This window comes from Coenobita brevimanus, chromosome 6, assembly GCF_032717465.1.
Source record: "Coenobita brevimanus isolate Jiangsu-jjx chromosome 6, ASM3271746v2, whole genome shotgun sequence".
NCBI lineage: Eukaryota > Metazoa > Arthropoda > Malacostraca > Decapoda > Coenobitidae > Coenobita > Coenobita brevimanus.
In genome coordinates, this window is record NC_136959.1 from 57,272,351 (window position 1) to 57,294,234 (window position 21,884).

The following is a 21,884-nucleotide window of genomic DNA, read 5'->3' on the forward strand; positions in this document are numbered from 1 at the left end:
CTCCTTGCATTCCCAATTACAACCACCTTACTTGATCTGTTGATTGAGAGATAGCTCACTGTTTGGCTTTGCAGTATGAAGTGCACACACACACACACACACACACACACACACACACACACACACACACACACACACACACACACACACACACACACACACACACACACACACACACACACACACACACACACACACACACACACACACACACACACACACACACACACACACACACACACACACACACACACACACACACACACACACACACACACACACACACACACACACACACACACACACACACACACACACACACACACACACACACACACACACACACACACACACACACACACACACACACACACACACACACACACACACACACACACACACACACACACACACACACACACACACACACACACACACACACACACACACACACACACACACACACACACACACACACACACACACACACACACACACACACACACACACACACACACACACACACACACACACACACACACACACACACACACACACACACACACACACACACACACACACACACACACACACACACACACACACACACACACACACACACACACACACTACTGAATGAAATAGTCTATCTATCTATTGCCAGATGCCTTAATCCTGTAAGGGGTGGCCACAAACAAATCGCCTCCATGTCGCCCTGTCCCCTGCCATTTCACCGCCCTGCTCCAGTCTCACACCCCCCTCTCTCATATACCTCTCCACTCCATCCCCCCACCTCATCCTTGGCCTCCCCTTCCCTTTCCCCCCCCTCCACATCACTCACATACACTCTTCTCGTCAGTCTCTCACTCTCAGTACTCCCACATGGCCAAACTACCTCAGTGTGTTTCTCCAAATGATTCCTATCACATCCACATCCACACCACAATGCTCCTTCACTTCCTCATTTGTCAGTCTGTCTCTCCATATGACTCCACAGGCTCCCCTCAAATAACTCATTTCCGCTGCTCTCACTCTTGACGTCTGTCGCTCCAGCAAGGTCCAAGCTTCACTTCCATACGTTAGAGTTGGTATCACAACACTGTCATGTAGTAACTTTTTCACTTCCATGCTCACTTCCCTGTTTCTTATCACTGCCTTCAAGGAACCAGCAACCTTTCTTCCTTGTTGCACCCTTTCAAGCACTTCACCCTCTCAACTTCCATCCTTACTCATCACACAACCGAAGTACTTAAACTCACTCACATTTTCCATTTCCTCCTGATCCATCCTCACTGTTCATTCACTGACTTCACTTCTGTCACAGACCATAACTTTACTCTTCCCTACATTCACCTTTAGAGTCCTTTTCTTACACACACACTGAAACTCATCCACCAAGCCTTGCAGCTCCCCTTTGTCTTTACTTAACTACACAGTATCATCTGCAAACAACGGTACAGGGAGTTTCCAAACACTGCCCTCTCTCATAACCCCATCCATATACAGATTAAACAACCATGGAGACATGACACATCCCTGTTTCAAGCCAACCTTCAAGTAGAAAAATTCACTCAGCTCACTATCCACATGCACTGCAGCCTTAGCACCCTGATACATACTCTTCACAGCATTCAACAGCTTCCCATCTTCTCCATATATTCTTTATACTTTCCACAATCGTTGTCTATCCACCCTGTCATATGCTTTCCCCAAATCCATGAAGGCCGCATACAACTTCTTTCCCTTCTCTTGGAACTTTTCCACCATAGATCTAAGACTGAATATCTGATCTACACAACCTCTTCCCCTCCTAAAACCTCCCTGTTCTTCTCCACCTAATTCCTCTGTTATTTCCCTAACGCTGTCAATATGTATCCTACCATATACTTTTCCTGTTACACTATGAAGACAAATGCCCCTATGATTACCACATACTTCTTTTTCCCCTTTTCCCTTTTACAGGGGAATAATTATACCCGACTTCCAATCCTCCGGGACTCTACCTTCCTCCCAGGCCAATCTGCACATCTTCCACATCCATTCTACTGCTGTCTCTCCTTCATGCTTGAGCATTTCACCACACACTCCATCAATTCCTGGGGCTTTCCCCATTTTGACTTTCTTCATTGCTTCCACAACTTCCGTCCTACTGATTTCTTCCTCTCTTCTCACATCCCTCCTTCTCCCAGCCATTCCTCAGCCACTTATACTCGCATTACTTTTAATTCCTTAAAATGTTCTCTCCATCTGCTCACTTTTTCTCCCTTCTCCACTAGTAATCTACTATTTTTATCTTTCACTCCCCAACTAACTTCTTTGTCACCCATTCTAACTCTCTTTACCTCTTTCCAGGTGTGTGCCAAAACTCTTCATAAATTTTAGGATATGTTTGATAAAAATGGTTTAATACACGGGACAGTATGAGTGACTCATTCTTGTAATGATACAGTTAGGTAAGAACAATTAGGAAAGGTAAGAAATGTGTGGTAAAATAAAGAAAGAAGACAGGTCATTACAAGCTTGACTGAATCCTTTTTTTAAAAAATATCACCTGCTTTGTCCTTGAGAGCGTGGGTGTAATTACATTATTGTAGTTCAGTAAGTTAAAGCGTGTTCTACCCTGAGCTTAATAAAACAATCAGCCAATAGCAAGAATAAAACAGCAGTCCACTTCATGAATGAACTACAGTATCTAGAAAGTGTTTGTCTGTTAGTATGTCTTCATATGCTTTACGTCTTCCTGTCCGGGAGAGTTGTATTTTTACTTCAGCAGAATAAAATCATCTGGCAGTAACAATATTTCAATACCAGTTAATGTAAACAGATAATTCCAGTTAATGTGAACTGATAATTTGGAGACTTTCTGCCTCACTTTCATTCTGTTTATTTTACCTGCTTCTCTGTCTTTCATGTCTTCATCTACAGAGAGTTCATTCTCTCTTATGCTGAATAAAATTATTATTATTATTTTTATTTATTTATTTATTTATTTATTTATTTATTTATTTTTTCATGTGCACGACTCTGGGCATAGGCTTCACAGCCTGCTCCCAAGGCCCAGTAGTCCTCCTACATATCATACACCTCTCCATGTCACCACTTCGGCGCTAGCACCCACCGTCCATAGTGAATACATGCTAGGGCTGTCTCATACAGAACTGGTGTATTGGTATTAGTATTAGCGGGGGCATTTTTACGACATGTCAGCAAGTCTTCTGGTAGATCGGTAAAGTCTGCTTTACACAATAAAAGAGCGTGATGCAATAGGGTAGGAGCATTATACTCTTATTGCCATCAAATGTAAAATATTGTAATATTTTTCTTAACATTGGAGCTTGCTTAGAATTCTGTCTGATAGAGAATCATGTTGCTGAACAGAAGTCATCCTCAGAGAAATAGAAAATCTGACGGAAAGACTAGCATATGCCTTAGAGAGATATGCCAGTGATGTTATTTTTAATATCAACAAACACATTTAGTAAGCCAGGCTGAATATAAACTATGAACACAAGGAAAAGGAAAGACACACAGATACACACCATTTGAGATTATGGATATATATTTTATTCTTGCTACGGACAAATGATTACATGCATCTTCGGAAAGAAATCGCTTCCTAAATGAGACAGACAGACAGATTCTGGATTATCAATTCACACTAACTTATTATATTTTATTCTTGACTTCACCAGACGACATTATTCAAATTAAGTGATAACTGATCCTTCTTGTAGTGGCATATATGATAGGCAGTAGGACAGATGGACAAGGGGAAAGACAGACAGACAGTCTCTCAATCATTATTTTACATTGATTGCTATTTCACTCCTGCTAAGAACATGCGCTTTTATTCGGCATAAGTGGGAATAAACTCTTTCTGCAGGTGAAGATGTGAAAGACAGAGAGGCAGGTAAAATAAACAGAATGAAAGTGAGGCAGAAAGTCTCCAAATTATCAGTTCACATAAACTGGAATTATCAGGTCACAATTGGTACTGTAATATTGTTACTGCCAAATGATTTTACTCAGCTGAAGTGAAAATATGACTCTCCCGGACAGGAAGATATAATGCATATGAAGACATATCGACTAACAGACAAACACTCTCCAAATGGTTCATTTATGAAGTGAACCTTGAGTGTTGCAGCTGCACGAGGCTTACATGAAGGAGTGCTGGTGCCATCTTTAACATATGGATGTGAGACTATGGTGTGGCATTAAAATGAAAAGTCAAGAGTAAGAGCAGTGGAGATGGGACTGCTGAGGATTTTATGTGGCGTACAGAGTGTATATACAATACGGAATAATGTGATTCGTGAAAGATATGGAGTGAGGAAAATCTGTGGACACCAGAATTGAAGAGAGTGTACTGAGATGGTATGGTCATGTGGAGAGAATGGATGACAGTACAGTGGTGACATAGGTATATCTGAATAAATTTGAAGGAGGGAGGAAGTGTGGTGGGCCAAGGAGAAGGTGGAGGGATATGGTGGATGAGTGTGAGGAAAAAGGGTTTGGAAGTTGGTGAGGCCAAGGGACTGACAAGAGATTGAGCTGGCTGGATGAATTTTGTGTAGGGAAGTGAACGACTAGAGATTTGGCATCCCTTTTTATCGTGACAGCATTTGGATTGACTTTATCATCTAGGTATATGGGAAGCTACAGAACGTGGTGAAATTTTTTTGACCTGTCGGATGGAGCCTGGATTTTGAGGGCTTGAATGGTGAGTGAATGGAAGCGTGACCCATTGAATTGGGAAAACTTTGGCTGTCTGGACCTTGCTACTCCTTACTCCGCCCTTGTGTGGGAAAGGAGTTCCGGATGATGATGATGATGAAACTGTACTGTACAGCCAGAACACCACTTACATAATTTCAGGAATTGAATAGACTGCACTTAACCTTTCATCCAGAGGATGTTAGTGTTCATGTTACCTTCATAGGAATGTCATCAGCTTAGAGGCTTTTAAAACTTGAGCAGTTAGATATGCCGTCATTAACTCTGTCGGTAGTAGGATGCTTTCTTCATCTGAATGAGATTGTTTGATAATGGCAGTAATAAAATAAGAGCAAAATCCTTTAGCTATAGAGGTTATTCAGGTATCATACAAATGAAACTTCATAACCTGTGTAGAAAAATCAAGTGAGCCTTGAGATCACACAGTCTTATTTAATATGATATTTTAACTCCCACATACCCAAAACCTTGCAGGCATTCATTACTTTATGTGTAAATATAAAATTGATTGGTATATCAACGTTATTGAACATATGATAGGATATGTGATGGAAGGGTAGTTGATAAATTTAACCAGATCATCATCATCATCATCATTATCATTATCCGGACCTCCTTTCCCACCGTAGGGCAGGGTGAAGAGTAGCAGTGTCCAGGCAGTCAAAATTTGCCCAGTTCATTGGGTCATGCCTCCAGTCACTCATCATTCAAGCCCTTAAAATCCTGGCTCCTTCAGATAGGCCAAAAAAATTTCACCACGTTCTGTAGCTTCACATATACATATCTGATGGAGCCAATCCGAACGCTGTCACATTTAGAAAGGGTTTCAAATCCCTGGTTCTGCACATTTCCGCACAAAATTCGTCCACTCAGCTCAATACAGTAAAATTCTGTTGTTATTAAATGTCCTGAGACACCAACCATTTTGGCAAGTTGGGATATTTAGGTCAAATGATGTTTTAATATTTGCATCAGATCTCCCAGTAGGACACATCCCTGATTGACTTTTGGTAGAATGGAGATTTTCAGCATTAACCACAGTTAAACACATTGTGGCATTATGTTAAACATCACTAGTATTGGTGGTTTCATATCTAATTCAGTTTGTTATTCATTGTGCTAGTTACTTCATTTGACTTATGAATTGTGGGAAAGCTCAGTAATGAAATTACAAGTACTAGTCAGGTTACATAGTCTGACAGTTCCTCATCAGAACTTGGATACTTCCTTATCACAGAGCATAAAGATACTGTTTTTCATGATGATGTACAGGTTCCAGTTTTAATGATCCTGAATGAAATGACACTACATTTGCACCCCAACTTTTAAGATACAAACTATTTTTTAGAAGTAGATATTGAGTTATATAGTCAGTGTCATTATAAAAATTACTTATCAAGATTTGATAAAATTGTCATTAAATTTACTTAAGTAGTTAGTACAGCAATGGTATTTCAGTTTCTACCTGTATTCAGTGAGTTGTATTTATTGGCCTCAGGTGAGTATAATTTCAATGTGAACTTTTCAATTTATAAACCACCTCTTAGAATCAGACAAGGTGAGCAACAGTATATGGATATTTCGTAAACAGAAATAGCAGTACTTAAATGATGTTTGTAAGTATAGCTAATTACCACCCTTAAAAATATCATAAATCACTTTTATCTTGTCACTAAATAGTTTTTCTGTTAATACCATTCTTTAAGCACCAGTTTTATATTTAACAAAGAAACTGTGATAACAGCACTGTACTGTAATTATAACTCATGTGACAAAATTGCTACCATATTTATTCAAGAAATTAATAAATAAGTGAATGGTGGGGAAATTTCTGACAGGTTAAAGCTTTGATTGGGAATTGTCCTGATGGGAATAACATCAAGGACCAGCTGTCCATTCTTCTTCAACTGCTGTTCCCAAAAGTGACGAAATATTTAGTGCTTTTATCTGGTTAGGATTGTTCAGGAACTGGCATTTTTTTTTTTCCCCACTCCTCTAATACAGTACACCCTTGCTATAATGAACTAATTGGTACCAGACCCTTGACATTAAAGCTTAACACCATGCTGTTTGGTAATTTCCCATTCCCTGCACAAAGATTGTTAAATATAGTGCGTCGTTTGGCTGTGCAGTCGTACACAGTAGTGTACAGCTAGGTCTGACTGACTTTTTCTCAGTAAATGCTCTGTTTATGGCTCCTCTCATGGTGCTGGTCACCCAGAGACTGATGCGGCATTCTGTGGGATGCAGAGGAACGCGTGCACATGTGCGTGTGTAGGGACTCCACGCCGGTTGGTGTTTCCCGTGCATCCATTCTTTTACCAAATGAAAATTCATTAAATGAACATAACGTTTAGTCACCTCGAGGTGATCAGTAAAACCGAAATTCACTAAAAGAGGGTTCTCTATATCGAGGGTTTACTGTATTCTCACATTACTACCTCAAAATAATGGACTATAGCAGACTAATTAGGGGGGGAAGCCTTATCTGATAAAGCCAATAATTCGGTATATCTCATTGCCTCCCTCTGAGGTGCGATTTCAAGCACGTTTGAAAATAAATGAGAACAATACCAAATTCTAGTACAGAAAATGAAAACTGCCCATTGTACTCGAATTTTGCCCATAATTTTGCTCTTTTGCAGTTTATTTCACATCCTTGTCATTGCACTTCTTGTCTAGCATAGTGTTACTGTGCTGTATTCTGTTAAACTCAGCAGTCATGATGGGGAGAGGGCAGTTTCAGGCCAGTTTCGAGTAGAAAGGGTTGGAAACACTTGTATTGAGACCCATTTAACAGACTTTGGTTGTTATGCAGTTAAAGTCCAGTTGCTCTGTAGTGTTCATTACAGTAAACTCTCAATTATCCCACATGATACAGCCAAGCCCTACACCGGTTAAAGTAAAATGCTGGATATTGCATAGTAACTTCCATCAGCTCAGTATTTGGCGTTGAGCCAGGTACTGTATTGTGTTACTGTCTGTCCTGAACCTCTTCTCTGAAAACTTTCCTGAGAGTAATAGATGAAAATTAAGCAATGAATACAATAAAATAATGATACAATACAGTAAAACAGTGCTGCTTGGTTTCTGCTTAGGAGCTGGTCAATACACCTTAACACTGGATATTGCATAGAACTGTTGGTTAGGTCTTGTTTTGGCGCTGGATTTTTGATAATTTCAGCAGATATTGCTTTAATAGAGCCGAGCCAGCAGCACCGGATATTGTGTTGGGGTGGATATGGCAACAACAGATAATGTTGAGTTAACTGTATATTAGGGTGGTTCAGATATTTAAAATTCAATGAAACATGGCTGTTTTGATGACGTATTGTATGTTTTCACATGAACTAATTGTATTTTCAAAAATGAGTCCGTGGTACTCCAGCAACTTTCAGTTTAATTTTTACGGCACTGAAACTCCAAGCATTCAGTGATTACCAGTGACTGGCAACTCTCTAAATGATAACGCATTGTTCTGCATTTCTGTTACCAACTACACGAACTGGTACTGGTTTACATTTTTGAACTTTGTATGAGTTTGCGTATATTAGTGGAATCATGGCCAGTTACAGCACACAACAAAGCACGAAAGACTGTTTTCGGCTCATCACGCAGTCTTCCGATAAATCAGTTGCCCACTAGCTGTGATGTCATAAGGGCATATGTGGAACATAAATCCTCAAATCCATCATTGAGCACTCAAGCCTATGTGGAAACTGTTGCACTTGAAGTAGCAGGAATCTACGAGAAAGCTTCCATCTCAGCTGTTGATTACACCAGTGTTGGTATTCATGTGAGATACCTGATGGCAAAGGCACAAGAGCTTAGAAAATATCCAGTGAGCAAAAGGACTTCCAACATCTACATAGAGAAACTCGCCAGCTTTGACACCTTATTTGACATTTGTCGTTGCAAATGTTTCAAAAACTTCAGTGCATGTGAGAGGTCTGAGTGTCAGTGCCCTAGAACAGACAAGATATCGCCTGAGGAGTGGCCTTTCTGGGTTAACTGAAATGGTTGCAGAAAAATATATATTGGTGCAATAGACCAGAAGAAGACAGGACAAAATAAGTGTGCAGCAAATAGAGTGATGAAAAGGAAGTTGTATGAAGAGTCCACTAGAGAGACTAAGGAAAATATTGAAGATATCATGACAGCATGTAAAACAAAAGTGATGCCTGTGATGAACAATATGATCAATACGTTGATGATGATGCTGCAGAAGTAGATGGAAGCAAACAGTCAGAACAGTGTCAGAACAGATTAGTCTGTCCTGAGCTGAGTCGTGTAGCTGATTGATGTCAAGTAAGCAATAGAGACATCTGCTCCATTGTGAATGCAGCACTGAAAGATATGAATATTCTTTGTGAAGAAAGGAAAGTTGATCCTAGTAAACTCAGCCATCAGAGAAAATTCTGGAGAGATGTCACATTGCAGCAGCATAAAAATTACTTGAAGGAGATCGTTTGCATTGGTTTTGACGGAAAAATAGATCAGACGCTCAAGTAAACCCCAGATGGTCTGAGAATCTTGAAGGAAGATCGTTACTCGGTAGTTGCTCTTCTTGATGCCGTTTACATCGACCATGTTTCTCTCAAAAGTGGAAGAGCAGCAGATATTGCCAAAGAAGTCATCTGTCATTCAAGAAACAGATTCTGCAGATTCGTTGCAAGCTATCGTCTGTGATGGGACAACTACCAGTACTGGAAAGAGAAATGGAGTGATCCATGAGCTCGAAAAACAGCTTGGCAGACCACTACAGTTGCTTGTTTGTTTGTTGCATCTTGTTGAAATCATTTTCCGAAGGTATTTTGGGGCAGTTGATGGTTCAACAACAGGTCCACAAGGCTGCAGAGAAGAAGTAGGTCAGTTGCTTGAATTTGACCCAAAAGATCTTCCAGTTGTTGGTTATGAACGTATTGCTGGAAAAATTTGCATTTTACCAGAAGGAGTTGTAAGTGATCTCAGCAAAGATCAGGGCTACCTGTACTGTGCATGTTTGGCAGTGAAATTGCCAAGTGGAGATACTAATGAAGGTATGGGGCCATCTGTACAACCATGACAGCTAAATCATGCAAGGTGGCTTACGAAAGCTAATTGCGTACTGCGACTTTACATGTCAAAGGAGCAACTATCACCAACCCTAAAATGTCTCATTTCATTCACAGTGAACTACTATGCTTCTGTGTGGTTCAGGGTGAAAGCCAACAGATCATGTCAGGATGAAGCCAAAAATTTCTTCTTCTTGGTGGAGCTCCTTCAAAAGCTGCTGTTGGAGGATCAGGCGATCATTCACCCTGTGCTTGCCAATAGCGGCTACTTCCGTCACCCAGAGAACATCCTTTTGTCAGCAGCTGCTGATAAAGATGTTGGTGTTTGCACGATGGCGATGGAGTTGATGAAACAAGCACAGATGAATGAGAGTGATGACCAAACCTCAGAATATCTGGAAAATCGGCTCTGAAGATAAACTTCGATGCCAAGAAGTACACTGAGCTGGTAGAGCTTTCTTCTGCCACAGTTTCTCCATTGCTGAAGAATAAACTGGACCAAATGGACAAGCGCCAACCCATTGTACTGGACGGGTAACCTTGCCGTTCCCAAGGAGTGGAATGCCCACGTCATCTCCACCACAAGTAAAGTATTTGGGCATGAATCATGTCATGGTATGCTCGTCCAATGTAAGCGATCTTGCAGCTTGTTCCCGAAGCATGAAAGTAAACAAGAATTTTGATATGTTCAACCGTTCATGCCATTTCTACTGTTCTTTTTCATGAAATAATGCCTTTCATATGATTTGAATACATTTATTTCAACTGTTACTTTTATTTGTAAAACTGAAATTTAATACAAATTGCATTTGAGTTCATCAAAAAAAATAGCATGTGTTTCTAAGTTTTTTTGAGAAAACTATTTTTTTATCCAAGTTGCTGGAATGGGCATGTATATATCAAAATTTGTTTGTAATGGTATTGTCATTGTAAAGGAGCACCATTCTGACTTTCAACCTGGGCAACCCTAAGTTGGTTCCTTTTTGACCTGCACTGCTGTATATCCTATATCTGTTGTTTTGAGGTACTGTACATTAAATTGAGGGTCTACTGTATTCTGATGCTGTAGTCCTTCATGAGTTTGCTGTGGGTATTTTATCTTTGTTCTCCCTCATCCAGAGGAGGTAATAGAACATCATTTATCTTGCTGATGGTTAGGAAAATTTTTTACTTTGCTGGAAGCAAAGGTGGTAGAGATATAGAGATACTGAATTCATGACTTTTTAAATCTGTGGTCATAATTCATAACATAACAATTAGGTATTCTCATTTTGAAATAATGGCATTTTTAGAGAAGTAGTGTTTTTATGACTAATTTGTGTTGAACTGCAGAGTTTGGGTAGGTGGGAGATTCAGAGACTAAGTGGTTAGAATTAAGGTATGATTATGAGAAAATGCAGTGGGAGAAAGAGAGGGAAAGAAAGAGCATGGGGAAAATGGTCAGGCAAAGTACAGTACAGTACACCTGCATTAAATGGTTGGGATGCATTTTTGAAAATTGACCATGTAATGCTCAGTTTTATAGCAAGGCCATTAGGTTCAGTGGAGATATGTTTTTGTCCAGTGGTCAGCCACAAAACATAAGTCTAAAAAATAAGTTTCCAACTCACACAGCAGCTATCTATGTCACTACTACACTTCTCTTGCTGCTTGAGCTCCATACTGTTGTTCCTTCACAGACACTAACACACCTGATAGTGGCCAAGTTCAAGGGATACCTTGGAACAAACAGATGACTATAGGCTTCTGTGTCTGTGATCTTATATGGGAAAATTGTGATTGTACTGTACAGTGACCAGTGAAGCTTTGTATGGGATGATAAATGACCATGTGAGTGAAAATTTGATCATGTATTGAAAAAGGTCGTGAATTCTGTAACAAATCGCCTCCATGTCACCCTGTCCAGTGCCATTTCACTGCCCAGCTCCCAGCTCACACCCTCCACTCTCATATATTACTCCACTCCATCCCTCCATCTCATCCTTGGCCTCCCCCTCCCTCTCCCCCTCTCCACCTAACTCGCATACATTCTCCTCGTTAGTCTTCGCTCTCCATCCTCACCACATGGCCAAACCTCCTTAATTTATTTCTCCTGATGCTTTCTATCACATCCACATAGCACACCTTCACTTCCTCATTCTAACTCGCATACATTCTCCTCGTTAGTCTTCGCTCTCCATCCTCACCACATGGCCAAACCTCCTTAATTTATTTCTCCTGATGCTTTCTATCACATCCACATAGCACACCTTCACTTCCTCATTTATTAGTCTTCCTCTCCACATGCTCCTCTCAGATAGCCCATTTCCACTGCTCTCACTCTTCACTTGTGTCCTTCCAGCAAGGTCCAAGCATCACTTCAGTATGTTAGGGTTGGTATCACAATACTGTCTTGTAGCAACTTTTTTACTTCCATGCCCACTCCCCTGCTCCTTATCACAGCTTTCAAAGAACCAGCAACCTTTCTTCCTTGCTGTACCCTTTCAAGCACTTTGGCCCTTTAAACTTCCATCCTTACTCATCACACTACCCAAGTACAGGCAAACCCTAATTTACAATACACCTAGATGCGATATCCTGGAATAGCGATGGGGTAGAAATACCACCCTACCCTGCCTATTGTAGGCCTACCCTTGGTTTTGTGATTGGTTTTGATTTTTTATTTTGCCAATTTTGATGATATTTTAGACTCAAATTTTGTGTTTAGGTTGATTTATAAACTGTTTTTAGACTTAGCGTCTGGCAATAGATAGATAGATAGATAGATAAATTTGTTTTAGTCATAGGTGGAGTGAACATTGTCATGTGGGTTACAGATTCTTGCCCGTCAGACAAGGTACAAAACAGTGTGGACAACTAGACGAGTACTGTCTATCTATCTATTGTCAGACGCCTCAATCTCGTTTGGGGTGGCCACAAACAAATTGCCTCCACGTCGCCCTGTCCCCTGCCATTTCACTGCCCTGCTTCCAACTCACACCCCCCTCTCTCATATACCTCTCCACCCCATCCCTCCATCTCATCCTTGGCCTCCCCCTCCCTCTTCCCCCCTCCACCTCACTCACATACACTCTCTTCGTCAGTCTTTCACCCTCCATCCTCTCCACATGGCCAAACCACCTCAGTGTGTTCCTCCTAACGCTTCCTATCACATCCACATCCACACCACATCGCTCCTGTATATTCTCATTTGTCAGCCTGTCTCTCCATGTGACTCCACAGGCTCCTCTTAAATAACTCATTTCCATTGCTCTCTCTCTTGACTTGTGTCCTTCCAACAACGTCCAAGCTTCACTTCCTACGTTAGAGTTGGTATCACAATACTGTCATGTAGTAACTTTTTCACCTCCATGCTCACTTTCCTGTTTCTTATCACTGCTTTCAAAGAACCAGCAACCTTTCTTCCCTGCTGTACCCTTTCAAGCACTTCACCCTCCAAACCTTCATCCTTGCTCATCACACTAGCCAAGTACTTAAACATACTCACATTTTCCAATTCCTCACCATCCAACCTCGCTGTACATTCACTGACTTCACCTTTCTCAAAGACCATCACTTTACTCTTCCCTACATTTACCTTTAGATTCCGTTTCTTACACACTCTCCCAAACTCATTCACCAAGCCTTGCAGCTCCCCTTCGTCTTCACTCAACAACACAGTATCATCTGCAAACAACAGTACAGGGAGTTTCCAAACACTATCCTCTCTCACCAGGGCCACTCCAACATCCACTACCCTACCTTGCACATCTTTTATTACCCCATCCATGTACAGATTAAACAACCATGGAGACATGACACATCCCTGTTTCAACCCAACCTTCAAAGAGAAAAATTCACTTAGTTCACCATCCACACGCACTACAGCCTTAGCACCATCATACATACTCTTCACAGCATTCAACAACTTCCCATCTACTCCATATATTCTTAATACTTTCCACAATCGTTGTCTATCCACCCTGTCATATGCTTTCTCCAAATCCATGAAAGCCGCTTACAGCTTCTTTCCCTTCTCTAGAAACTTTTCCACTAAAGATCTAAGAATGAATATCTGATTTACACGAGTACAACAGAGAATATTTCATGTTTGACCATTGAACATCTAACCTGTCATGGAACACATAATAATAATAATAATTTTAAATATTAATAATTATGGAGGGATGGATTGGAAAGGTATATGAGAGAGGGGGGTGTGAGCTGGGAGCAGGGCAGTGAAATGGCGGAGGACAGGGCGACGTGGAGGCAATTTGTTTGTGGCCACCCCGAATGGAATTAAGGCGTCTGGCAATGGATAGATAGATAGATAAAAGCCTTAAAGAGTAATATTTCATGCATTGATGAAAACTGTGACTGATAACTCTTCATTGGGACTGTTCAAGGAAGACGCCTTGAAAATACAAAGTAATTTCTAAATAAATGTTGGAAAATAAGAGAGAAGGAAATGAAAAGCTCAGCAATCAGAACAGTAACTAAAACAACACAAAGAGGGGCCGTTGAAAAGACTGTCCTAATCACATCATCAATTGCATTCCCCATAAAGAGAATTCCCCCCCCTCAAAATATCAGCAGTTTTCCATCTCAACAGTTCACAACTTGGACAGTTCTGCATCATTCACACATTATTAATATGCATAACAGATGTTTATTCAGTTGTCCTTGCTCTATCTGATGGTGGGATTGTATACAGTGCTGCTGCTTCTATACCAAGTTTGAATATGAGTTGGAGATGGCATTCTTCAGTGACCTTGACTGGGTACAAGCAAGACAGACACAGGCTTTAGGCTTAAGTTGGCATCTTTTACAGCTGTTAGGCCATTTAGATTGGCTTTAAGCCTTTTTTTGAAGAGGGGGGTTAGGACTTGATGGAGGGGGGGGGGAACCCAGTGCTTAAAAATGCATCCCAATGCTCTACACGTTAAATCTGCCCCAAGATACAATACCCTGCCTAGTGATGGGTTTTTACTTAACCAGTTGCATCGTTAACCTGGGTTTGCCTGTGCTTAAACACACTCACATTTTACATTTCCTCCTCATCTAGCCACACTGTACATTCAGTGGCCTCATTTCTCTCGAAGACCATAACTTTACTCTTCCCTACATTCACCCTTAGATTCCATTTATTACACACTCTCAGACTCATTCACCAAGCCTTGAAGTTCCCTTTCATCTAAACAATACAGTATCATCTGCAAACAACAGTACTTTACGTGGAGTTTCCAAACATTGCCTTCTGTCATGAGGGTCACTCCAACATCCTCTATCCTACTTTATACCTCTTTTGCAACCTCATCCATATACAGATTGAACAACAATGGGGACATGACACATCCCTTTTTCAATTCAACATGCAGTTCACCCAGTTCACTATCCACACACACTGCAGCCTTAACCACTTACACATAGTCTTCATGGCATTCAGCAACTTCCCATTTACACCATATATTCTTAATACTTTCTACAGTCCATGTCTATCCACCCTGTCACATGCTTTCTCCAAATCCACGAAGACTGCATATAACTTCTTTCCCTTCTCTAGAAACTTTTCCACTAAAGACCTCAAAGTGAACATCTGATCTACACAACCTCTTCCCCTCGTAAAACCTCCCTCTTCTTCTCTAACTAATTCTGTCAGTAAGTACCATGCCATAAATTTTCCTATTACTGTACACTAAAGAAACAAATGCCCCAATGATTACCACACACCTCTTTTCCCGCTTTTCCTTTTTTTTTTTTCATTCATTCATCGTTTAATCCATTGTTGTCCCATGAGACACGTAGGAGCCCGGGGCTAGGCAAGTTGGTCCTGACATTTATGATAAGGGTGACCAGCCTCACCCATCCCTGATTGGCCTTATGTGAGCAGTAAACCCCAACCACCTTCTGAATATAAACCTGCACTGGCTTAAGCTGATTGGAGTGCCATAATTGCCCACTAAACCACCAGGTGCCATAACTTGGTTATATGGTTACCACCCAGCATAGTAAATAGTTTGCTGGTGCACAGGAAACCATTTGGCATGTCACTCAGTGTAGAGTCACCCGGAGACAGAAGGAAGAGGAATGAATGAGGGAAAGAAAGAAGTGGAAGGATGGAAAGAAGGAAGAGAGGAAAGGGCAGGCACCTGAGAGCAGCACTACATTGAGGGAGTGGATGGATGATGAGTGCCCCCACCTTTTGCTTTGTACTGGGGAATAATTGTACCTGACTTCCAATCCATTGTGACTGCTTTCCTCCCAGGCCAATCTGCACATCTTCCATATCTGTTGTACTACTATCCCTCCCCCATGCTTCAGTGTTTCACCACACACTTCATCAATTCCGGGGGCTTTCCCCATTTTCAAAGCTGGGAATAGCGCCGTTACTATTTTAATAACGATGGTGGTAACACCATTACTTTTTTTTAGCCAGTAGCAGAACTGAGAGCGCCACTACTTTTTGGCTGTACTCATGCGTTACCGCGCTCCTCGCTACTCACGCGACAAATACAGGTCCGGGGTCAGTTAGTACATACATATATGCCAATGGTTTGGTTGTATTTATTAATGACGAAAAATAATACAGTACTTTCATCAATTCAGTCTATTAATGATGTTTGTTTTACATTACATCAGTAATTTATTAATTATTATTAGTAATGTGCAATAATTAGACAGGAATTTGCTAATTAATTATTGATCATTTAAATTAAGTAAAGATAAATAAGGATGTCTGCTAGATGTAGGCAATGCTAAAACACACACACACACACACACACACACACACACACACACACACACACACACACACACACACACACACACACACACACACACACACACACACACACACACACACACACACACACACACACACACACACACACACACACACACACACACGTTACTAATATGTTAAGCTACTATGACAGAGTAACAAACACAATACAGGAAAGGGAAGGATGGGTGGACAGTATCTATTTAGATTTCAGGAAAGCTTTTGACGCAGTACCACACCAAAGACTTTTATGGAAACTGTACCATCAAGGAGGAATTCGAGGCAAACTGTTTTGTTGGATGCAAGACTTTCTCATAAAAAGAGAAATGAGGACAGTACTAAGAGGAAACTACTCATCATGGAAAGAAGTGACTAGTGGAGTACTACAGGGTTCAGTGCTGGCACCAATCCTGTTTTTAGTGTATATACCGTAAATGATATAAACAGTAACACTGGAAATGAGAGCTATCTGAATATGTTTGCAGATGATGCAAAAATATAAAGGAGAATTACTAACACAGACTCTTGTAAAGAGCTACAAGAAGAATTAAATAAACTTCATGAATGGAGTAGTACATGGCAAATGGAATTCAATGTGGACAAGTGTCATGTAATCAAGTTTGGTAAAAGTGGAAAAAGACCTGATTGGGATTATAAGTTAGGAAATAAAACCCTATACACATCAGAAAGAGAGAAAGACCTAGGTGTGATTATCAATAACAGACTATCTCCGGCTGACCACATCAGCAAGAAGGTACGGAACATGTATACACTGCTTGCAAATATGAGAATAGCATTCACATACATAAATGAAGACATGCTAAGAAGGATAATAACATCATTCATTAGACCAACCCTGGAATATGCATCAGTAGTCTGGAGTCCTCATCTCAAAAAGCACATAGACAAGATTGAAAAAGTTCAAAGGGCCGCTACAAGATGGATACCAAGCTTAAGGGACCTAAGCTACGAAGAAAGACTAAATAAACTGAATCTACCAACACTACAGGAGAGAAGGAAAAGAGGTGACATGATAATGCTATATAAATGCATATCAGGAAAGGAGAAAATAGACATAAACGATTACTTAACATATGGAGAAGCATCAGCAAGAGGTCACTGCAAAAAACTGCATAAGAAGAGAGGTGATAAAGACGTAAGGAAATTCATTTTCCCAAACAGAGCAATTGATCAATGGAATGCACTACCAAATGAAATAGTGTGTGCCAAAACAATTCACAAATTTAAGGATATGTACAATAAATATGGTTTAAGACACGGGACAGTACGAGCTTGACTCATTCCTGTAAAGATACAATTAGGTAAGAACAATTAGGTTAGAACACACACACACACACACACACACACACACACACACACACACACACACACACACACACACACACACACACACACACACACACACACACACACACACACACACACACCTAACTATCCCCGTCTCTAACTCGCGCTCTCCCCCTCACTCTCTCTTTCAGACTAATTCTTACTCTACGTTTATTTCATAACAAGATGTTACGTTCAGTTTAAAGTAATGGAAAAAACATTGCTATTGTATAAAGAGCCTTTAAAAGAAAGCCCGAGTTCACTTTTACTTTCGTTTTCGTACATATCTTAAATAGGTATCATTGAAAATATAATAAATCTATATAATATGTATCGATGGTAGGCCACATTTTTTTTTTTCTTTTATTTACGTATGTTACTTTCAGTAAGTATACTAGGTAACAATGAAAAAGATCATTTGTTACATTATACAGTAAATAGGTTTTTCCTGTACCTTCGGCTCTAAGCTTCATTAAAGTGACACCGACATGTATATGTATTATCAAAACAGCATATAGTGTATTGCTAAATCACAGATTTTTGTTGATCTTTCCTTCGTGTACCTTTTTCTTATCCAAAGTAGCGGGAGCACTGCTACATTTCGTATCAAGTAGCGAAACTAGTAACACCACTACTTTTTAGAGCTAGTAACAGGAATGGGAGCACCGGTACTTTTTATTAGTAACGTTCACAGCATTGCCCGTTTTGACATTTTTCGTTACTTCCACTACTTCCATCCTACTGATTTCGTCCTCCCTTCTCACATCCCTCCTTCTCCTAGCCATTCCCTAGCCACTTACGCTTGCATTGCATTCATTCTCTCTCTTCAACAATTCCTTAAATTGTTCTCTCCATTTGCTCACTCTTTCTCCATTCTCCACTAGCAATCAACCATTTTTATCTTTCACTCCCCAACTTACTTCTTTATCACCTCATCTAACTCTCTTTATTTCTTTCCAGAACATTTTTGTACATTCACTCCACTTTTCACTCAAATTCCTTCTAGATTCCTCATCCACTGTCTTCCTACTCTCTCTTAGTAATCTTTCACCCCTCTCTTCCTCTCTACATTTAACTTTTCCGTCTCTCAACTTCCTATATGCCCCCATTTCTCATCCAGTTACTATATGCTTTCTTCATTTGCACCACAGCCTGTCTCACCTCCTCATTGCATCATGTTGTTCCTTGCACCCCCTTTTGTCTTCCTTCACCCCACACACCACTTCACATGCTGCACAGATTTCCTCTTTGAATATCTTGCACCACATCCCCGATCTGCTCTAAATCATATTTACCCATTTGCTCCCCCACTTTTCTCTTATATCATTCCTTTATTCCATCCTCTTGCAACATTTCTACCCTCCTTGTATGGACTACTTCCTCCTGTCCTTCCCTTCTCTTACTTCTCCATTTCATTTGAACCATGACTTTCACTCTCCCATCCTCTATATGCTCTTGCATCCAGTACACACCTTCTCATTCTATCATCTACACACACATAATAAATCATTGTCTTCTGTTCATTCAGTTCACCACCCATCCTTCTCATCACGTGCCATGTATACCTGTGGATCATTTTTATGTCTAAAGAGGGTATTGGGTATCGCCAGCTCCCTTCCTACACAAATGTCCACTAGAGCATTGCCGTTCTCATCCACTTATGCAGGCACACCTCACTCACCAACTACTCCATCTACCCTCACATTCCCTTTTCCATTCATTTCTCCAGTCAAAAACACTCTCTCATTCCTTTCAAACTATGCATGCTTCCACATTGTCCAGAACTCCTCATTCACTTTCTAATTCTTATCACATACTAGGCAATCATATGAGGAGGATGTACAGTAATCCCTGTAATAACTGGACGCCCAATTCCCAGACCCCTCAGTGTCTGGACATTTTGGGCCTGGGCCATTGGAACCCAAAAATGGCCAAAAAATGTAAAAAAGCGAGAAAAATCCGGCATCCCCCCCCCCCCTCCCAACCATACTTTGAACTTGGCATGCAGCGCTGAACCGCTGTGTTTTTGCGCATAGTAGGGTGGCCTCCTGCTCTCCCCTCCCCGGTTACTGCCTAACTACCGTCATGACTAGACGCTCATCACAGTTGCTGCCGCACGTGCTCTTTTTTGTGAATAAACTGCAATACCTCACCACTAGACCACATGGGAGTTTACAGTGTTAAGAAATTGGAATTCAGAGTACAAAGGATTTAGTGCTGAGTGCAAACTGGCGTGTTGCAACTGGGTGGCACAAATAAGAACAGAGTGTGCAGTGTTAAACAGTTATAAATTCACAGTGGAAAGGATTAAGTGCAGCACAACACTGGATTACTGTACGTGCTTGAAGAGCATTTTCACCACTGCCAGAGCCTTAGAGGAGGTGGGTTAATCTTCGTAACGGCCACGTACATGTTGTAAGTACCCTGTGCACTGCTAAATATTTTCCATACTCATTTCTAACTCCTCTTTCACTGGTTCCTTTTCATTTATTTCATGGTTTCTGTCTCGTATTTGTGTGAATAGGGTCTTAAAGAGGTGCAGTACATGTCTGGTAGAGAGTTATGTAGGTGGTTTTCTGAGTTAGGGTCCATAAGCACCTGTCTAGGAGGCATTTTCCCTGTTCCCAGACAAACCCAGTTTCTGGACATGCCTTTGGCTGTATTACATCGGTTATTGGAGGGATTACTGTACTCTCTGTTTTGGCAGGCACAAATGGAGCGATTTTGTCTAATGTGTTCATTACTGATGGGTTGTAGCTCTTGGCACAGAAGTGCTGCCAACAAAATGTACCAACCAGCATGTTTAAGTATACTGTATATTGGCTAGTTACAACAGTGCAGAATGGTGACTACCATGCTTGAATAAGCAGAAATCTGACTGTAGTAGCAACTGTATCAAGAATTTTTCTCCTGACAATTAATGTGTTCTTTCCCACAGAGTAAAGCTATGATGATTTCTGGTGGTTTTTCTAGATTTTATATTTTCATGTACTGCACTCTGAAATAGAGGATGGAGATTGTTACGTACTAATTTCTTCAGCCCGAAGACATCTTTTAAATTTTACTATTGCTATCTTTATGTGACTGAATTCAGCTTTGGAGAGACTTTCAGACTAGGGTGGTCAGACACGGCCTTTGTGGAACACTTTTTATCTATCTATCTATTGGCAGACGCCATAATCCCGAAAGGGGTGGCCATTTGACTATGAGTTTTTTGTTTTACGGGGAGGGGCACTAACTCTCCACCAACCCACATGTTGACACGTAGGGAGCACGTATGGTTTGGTTATATTGTTACCACCCAGAGTTGTAAATGGTTTCTTGGCTTACAGGAAACCATTTGACTTGCCACTCAATGTAAAGCCACCTGCAAAGGAAAGAAAAGCAATAAGAAGTGACAGGAAAGATGGGAGAAACAGGAAGAGAGGAGGGCAGGCACAGAAAAAGAATGATAAACACTAATAGATATTATTCTTGCACTGAATTAAAATGTCTGCTGATAGCCCGAATGAAATGCAGTCATCATAGGAAAAGAGTCAGTGAATGGTATGTGCAGATGTGTAAAGTTAAAGGCAGTGAATTAATTTTCTGTTGGTTAATGTTCAGTCATTTACTGAAGTATTCTTATTACGACTGATCCCGACCTTTGTGTGTCAGACTATGCCATAAAGATTGTAATGAATCATCATTAAGAATTTATAAATAATGTAGTCTTAGCTCCTTCACACAGTGCTGCCTCATACTTCAGTCTTGCTACCATCAGCTGTTTTAAACTTTAGCTTTGAAGAGGCTTTCTGAATTGGAGAGGTAATATATTCCTGATAACTCCCTTAAGCTGAAGAGAATAGTCCTGTGATGACTTTGTTAAAATGAAATATTAGTTGTAGGATTTAAAGGGTTAAAATTATGATAACCGTTTTGTTAGATTTATTTTTGCTTACACTATTGCTGTTAGTAAGTTCTCCCTCTGTCATGTTTTTCTTTTT

At 40.6% G+C, this 21,884-nt stretch overlaps 1 protein-coding gene across 2 annotated transcripts in view; it reads left to right on the forward strand.

The window, feature by feature from the left end:
* LOC145399827 (pseudouridylate synthase 7 homolog) overlaps positions 1–21,884 on the forward strand; it is a 135,597-nt gene that overhangs the window by 75,659 nt on the left and 38,054 nt on the right. The gene's annotated exons all lie outside the window — the stretch shown is intronic.